This window comes from Falco cherrug, chromosome 1, assembly GCF_023634085.1.
Source record: "Falco cherrug isolate bFalChe1 chromosome 1, bFalChe1.pri, whole genome shotgun sequence".
Classification (NCBI taxonomy): domain Eukaryota; kingdom Metazoa; phylum Chordata; class Aves; order Falconiformes; family Falconidae; genus Falco; species Falco cherrug.
The window spans coordinates 4,460,179-4,467,191 of NC_073697.1; positions in this window are offsets into that span (position 1 = coordinate 4,460,179).

Below are 7,013 nucleotides of genomic sequence, written 5' to 3' on the forward strand. Positions count from 1 at the left end.
AAATCATTAAGAAATTTCACTGGAAGGAGATTTCTTCTTCCCCGTTTCTGTTTTAAGTCTTAATTTCTAACCCTTGTGTTTTTCCCGTCACAGGCTGCGAAGAGTCAACGTGAGGAACAATGATCTATTTCCTTTTTGCTGGTGTACCAGCCCAGTCCAACAGCTTACACCTGGTCCAAAAATTACCATGCACAACAACAGGAATCACCAAGGATATTACTGCCAACACTGGTCACAAATTGATGCAAGCAAGGCTGTAACTTTGTCCATCCACTAGGCAAAAGAAAGAAGACCAACCCTGCATTCATTCAGATTCCAGACTATTTTCAGATTTGGCAGTGTCATTTCTCTCCCCTCTCTCTGTTCAGAGCAAGAGCGCTAGTTCTGGAAACCATCACAACATTCAATGAGAAACACCATAATGCCATTTGAGTAACTTTTTTTTCAGATAAACAACTACACTTCAGAAGTGCTCCTGCTCATTCAGGGCCTACGTGCTTATTTGACTTTAAAATTATGGTTATTGCCAGACTATTACTGGAAGCCTGTTGTACTTCTCTTCTGGGTGAACATTTAACATTTTCTTCTCTGCTCTTAATTCTGACAGTCAATACAGTGTGACAGCACAAGATCAGGCATGTGAAGGTCATTCATTTTGCTAATGTTGACCACAGCTGGAGCAGTATGCCAGCCTTTAAATTTCAGCAATCAATCAGAAGCATTCAGACTGCTGCATCAGTAAGATCTGCCAATTATGTTCTGCAACTTACTATTAACCATGCACTAACTTAGAGCAAGCAAAGCTCCCTTATACTATCCTGTGCAAGGCTGTAAAAGAATCCTTGTTCTTCCAGTGGGGAATAGAAGAGAAGAAAAGAAAAAAAAAATTACTTGCTTTATTGCCAGGATAGTAACAAGGTCTGAAATGTCTTTACTTGGAACTTACTGATCTTATGAAAACCTCAGCAAACTCACAAAACGAGAAATGATCTTCTGCCTGAACTGGGATATGTAAATTCTTGGGTCAGTAACTGCCTTAGTCTTATCTCCCTTGTGCTTCTTTCACACTTTTCCTCCCCACCGTTATTTCTTTCCTTCTCTCACATCTAGAAATGCCTCATTCCCAGAATAACTTTACTTTGGTAGACTTGTGCCTACACAGAAGGTGACATGTCAGAGTTACTGCAAAGCCTAAGGGCTAGAACTGGGCTCCCACCAGTTTCTCCCCTACTGCTCAGGGTAATTTGAAACATAAACCCAGGGTGCACTGTTACACTGCAATGACAAAAAACGTCTGCCAATACCTGCAACAGCCTGAAACAACAGATCTCAAGGGGTTTCAGTGGTGATAGCCACTGCCCCCCAAGCCACTGGGGCAGGGAAACTGCCTGGCAGGGACCTCCCCAGCCAGTGCCATGGGGCCCATGCACAAGCAAGCTGCTCCAGGACAGTTCTGTCCCTTCTCCTTCCCCTGCTCACCCTGGCAGGCTCCGCAGCACGGGCAGTGCTTGTCTAACCCAAGCTTGTCAAGAAGAAAAGGAAGAGTGGGTACAACTACCACTGACCAGCGTGCTTAAAGGTAATGAAGGTGAGGATGAGTTTAGCAGGGGTTTTGACTGAGTGTAGAGCATTTTTTTTTCTTTTTCCTTCCCCCCCCCCCCCCCCCCCCCCATACACTTTAAAGCCTGATGTACGTAGCATTCAGGGACGCCATCCTTCAGAGGCTGAAGCAGCTAAAATAATCTCAGCACATGAGGAACTGAGCTGCAGAGAAGAGAGACTTCTGGTCACTTTGCCAGTGCCTGCCTCATGCTGGAGCCAGCAGAGCCTCTCTGGAGCATCAGCTTGCCTGATGCTAGGCACTTGCCATAGACACACAGCTCGGTACATCTTACACTTGCTGCTGTTGCCATTTGATGGTTTCATCAGCCAGTTGTGTGAGACATGGAGCTTTCCCACCTCCCACTACAGACAATGCCCATCAAGAATACAGTGCAGGTCACGATCAGGTGCATACAGTTTCAGTAATACTGCTTAAAGCATTGAAGATCACCTCATTCAAACTAACTCAAACCTCATTTTGCAAATGGATTTTTGCCTAGACTAAAGCAGAATGGTGATGGTCAACATGCGTACCATTTTATGCAGGTAAGTGCATTAAATTTTTACTCCCCATAAAACCATTTCAGGCTGAACACAAGGATTCTGAATCTCATTGCAAGTAATACATATTTTCTTTAAAAGCTTTAGCACTACATTAACTCTTCTGGGAACCTCCGTGGCCAGCAATAGATACACTAACACTTTACCCCCTGCAAAGAGTATTAGGGAATTGTTGTCTTTGCACAGCTCTGCAGCTCACACAATTATCCAAATGTTTTACAGTCAGCGTAAGGAGAAAGAAATATCAGGTGCAGCACTTTGGGAGCGGATTAGGCAATTTAATCCCACAAAAGCAGTCAGTGTGTTGTAAGAGACTGACTCCTGTACTTTCAGTTCCTTCACAAGCCATAAGCACGTTCAAGTTGTGGGCTTCTTTATTCCCCTCCAAGGGTCCAAAAGCGTGCTCATCTGAAGTATAGTTGTCTCCAATAACATTCCCCAGACACTACCATAATTTCTGCTAATCTGAAGACACAGAGTTCGCTAAATATTTGTCGTTGCTCATTTAAATACCTAGTATTTTCATTAATCATTCACAGGTCTCTCTTACCTTTAGATTCCCATCTTACGGATACATATGCAAAAGATGGAAATAAGAGCCAGCGTATAGATTTTCTATAACTGAACCTTAGTTACAGCCAGTAAAACATAGCTGCTGTCAGAAGTTGGCAAGGTAGTGTCTTCAGCATCTTACTACAAGTGAGTTAATTCATTCAGCTTGGCAGTCTTTTGCTTTCCACCTTATTGCTTGAACTGGAGGTTGTGGGAGTTAGCATTTTCTTACCCAACTAAGAACCCATTTCTCTGTGACACTGGAGCATCTTTTGGTTTTGCGTATCCAATGTGCCCTTCAGTGAAACCAACAGAAGCACCAAGGAAAGAATACAACTCTGACTGTTCTCTCTATTGACTTACTCTAGTCTGGATTTAAGTGAACTTTGACAAAAATAATTATTTGTATTTTCAGGGTGCTTCAGAGAGCACCACAGTAGAGAGAGGTTGACTTCTCCCTGAATAATTATCTGTGTCTCCAACAAATGAGTGCCATAAGCTTTGCAACAGAGTGACAGCAGGTACATTCTGGCCTGCTAATGAAGCGAAGTGATCTGAATTTTATTTATTTATTACTAAAGTTATTCTAGTTGTTCTTCCGTTTGATTTCCTCCTTGGTTCCCCCATTGAAACTACAGTACCAAGTCAGCCTCAGCCTCACACAGAGCTGGAAGGGTAGATGTAGTGCTCACCTGAGAAGGCCAGTGAATGAAAGTGACACATCTACAAATACTCCACACTCCAGCGTGGCACTGGTTGTGATACTCCTGCTTGAACGCTACTGTGATCCGCAGCAGCAACCTTTAATTACGGACACTTAGAGGCCATTGCAAAGGCAGGGAAGAGAGGCAGTATGGAGAGGGGTACACCAGGGATGAAAATAATGACCACTTCCATTTTAGAAGGGAAAAAGACAATAACTTTTAAACACACGTACACACACACACACACACGGAGTTAGTTCATCGTGTCCTTACTGTTTCATAAAGCATCCAACTCAATATTCAGAGGTGACGATTTACGAGACTACATTATTTGTTTCTGTGTTACATCCAAAGACAGTGCCCCTCAGTGAATGCTAGGATGCTGCTAGAGCAAAGCAGTCACAAAACAAACGACTATCTTGTGGAGAAGTTACAGCAGAAGGCGACAGTCCTGCAGAGACAAAGCAAATCATCACAAAGGCCGTATCACCTTTCCTGATGCACCCTGGTCATCAGGGCTGGCATGCCAAGAGCCAGGCAATGCTGGGCTGAGGGCACCAGTGGAAGGTGAGGACTCAGCGAGCACTCGCCAGCTCAGCAGCTTCAGAAAAGCCAGGAAGGGGATATGCAGAATCTTTTCACGTGGGAAGAAGGTACAGCCATTGCTGGCCCTCTGAACAGGACCTCCCTCCTCAAGTGGGCACATTCCCAGCTTTTCAGTATTGCAAGGACCAATGCATACACACATACCCAACCCTGCATACCTTCCCGCTTCAAACACTGGATGTAATTCCTTAAGCAACTTTAACAAGAGCCTATCAGGTATGCAAAAGAAATGTACTTCTGGGAGTGAAAGACCTTGCTAACAGTTTCACTTCTGTAAGATTAATCAAAAGCTTGAAAAAAAGATGTCATGTAAGATTAATGGCAGTTGGACAAGATCTAGAAGGGAAAGGCACTGAAAGAGTCAAGCACAGCAAGGTGAAACTGCCTATGTCTGCTTTACGGACTTATTCAAAAGACTGAAATGAGAGAGGGTAGATTTGCCATCATTACTCCGTAAGAATAAAGAATGCTTTAAGGCTCAGTACTTCAACCTTTGCAGAAACTTTTCCATCACCATCCCAATCCAGACTTCACAGTGAGGGTTGACTGGGTTGGAAAATTAGCCTTATTCTTCAGGGAACTATTTCTGATGTACTGTCAATACAGGAGATTACTGTAAGTATGAAAACTCATGTCACCTGAACAGTGATTGGAATGTGATTTCCTTGAATGATGGAAGTCTAAGAAATTAATTTCTGAGCCGTGAAATGTGTAGACTTCTTTATCATTATCCATCCCTTATTATGAGATTCTGGTTTAATAGTGTGTTACACATATTTCTATAATGCTTTTCATTTAACACCTGCAAACAATTATTATAATAAGCTTTCTCTCATTCCTTAAGATGTGTTTGTTATTATCAAGTAAACTTATGAGAAATTATTTGTAGTACCCAGTTGAACCTACGTGGGGAAATGTTATTGCATGACAATAGGGATTACAAAGATAATATGGACTTGTTAACCGTAAATTAGAAAACTGCACATGCCTTTTAACGTCAAGCTAGCCAGAGTGTGAAATGAGCCATGCGAATTTCTGAGAGGTGAAGGAAGCGTGGGGTTCCTGTGGCATTTTGCTCATCTGCTGTAACTGAGATTTGGGGGGAAGGGAGAAAAGCAGCTAAACAAATTTATGGTAGTTGTTTCAAATACGATTGTTCTTCAGATTCTAGTGTGTTAAACTGTTTTAGTGTTTTGCCTTTTAAGGTGCAGGGAGCTAGGAGATGCAGAAAGGGAAGGTCTTTCTTAGCAAGCTACTGTTCTCTCTAACGTTGCAGATGTCTTTGGCTATTAAAAAAAAAAAAAAGGAAAAAAAAGCTTTTCTTCCCTCCCAAGATTTAAATATCCCCCTCAACTGAAATATAAGCGAGCTAATAGTTTCAAGAGTTCATTACATCCTGTCATTAACAAATTAAACCATTAACATTTGCCAGTATTAGTTAGAACTTAAATATACACCTTACTGTCATCTTGTACCATATTCACCCCCATCCCTTCTCTCTGCTCCCTCTCACCTTCCCTACTTTACATCAAGCAAGCTAAAAGGTCTCTATCTATTCAGGTTCCTTCAGGGGGGTTGTGAGGAGGGAGTCAAGTAGAGATGCCTATGGCTACTCCTGAGGAAGGGATGCATGCCAGGAGGGAAGGAGGAAAACCAGTTTCCTCCCTTCACTTTCCCCTGGCCCTCCTACTGACTGCAGCCACCCAGCAGCATCCTCAGATGTCAAATCCTGCCTGCAGAAGTGAAAAGGAAGATGCACAGAATCCACTAACACATCTAATGCATGATGTATTGCGAAATACAGCATAGCTGAGAGAAGTGAGACTGCAGGAGTTCTGAATAATTCTGCATCAGTAGATTGAGATAACGCCTGCCCATGTTCAATATCAACCCAGAGAGAGAGAAAACTGCTGCAGACTTCTACAGTCACACCTCTGCAATAGTTATGTGATAGTTATTTCTGTTTGAACTCATTGATGATGACTGCATATTGGAAAGGTACTAAGTGTCTTCTGCAAAGTATCACGTACTTTCTAAACACGCTTGCATAGGGTGAGGGCTAACTCTGTAACGCAGATTCAAACATTTAAACAGAGAATGCTTTAGCTTAAATGAAACACAGTGAAGAAGCTTAGCTTCTGACTGCAAGAAAACAATCATGAAGATTATTACAAATGGTATTTCCCAATATAAAGATAACCTGTGTTCACTTTAGCAAACATCTGCTTTGAATTCTTTGGTCAGTCACAAGAGTCTACTTTTTCTTTTACATAGTACCATGCAAGAGATACTGGGAAAGTGACTATTCTGCAATATACTCAAGTCTTTGTATTATTTTGTACAAAATCCCATGTAAACAAAAGGTAGCAACTGTACATGTTAAAGGAATGTATAGAAAATGCAGAGATACAAGCTACTGAGCTTGGTATACATTTGCAAAGCTACAAGAATGGCAGCACTAGGCCAGACCATGCCAAAAGTTTATCTAGCCCAGCAGGAAAAGAACATAACAATGTGATAAGGATAGATTGATATTGTCTCCATCCTGCAGCGTAAAGATCTCTGAGCCTGGACTTTTAGTCTAAATCATCATATTTAGTAGCCTTTGATGGACCCTTCCCCTATGAAATTGCCTCTAAAGCACACTTGCTACATCCAAACCAACAATAACTTCCACAGTTTAATTGTGCCTTGCATCATTTTATCCCTTGTCATTATAAACTCGCTGCTAGATCATTTTATCTACTAGTCCCTAGTTCTCATGTAATGTTCACTATTCTTCTGTTAAGGTTTAACCCCAGCCAGCAGCCAAGCCCCACACAGCCACTCACTCACTCCCCATCATGGGATGAGGGGGACAATCAGAAAAGTAAAAGTGAGGAAACTGGTGGGTTGGGGTAATGACAGGTTAATGCGTAAAGCAAAAGCCACGTGTGCCAGCAAAGCAAAGCGAGGAATTCACTCCCCACGTCCCCCGGGCAGGGGCTC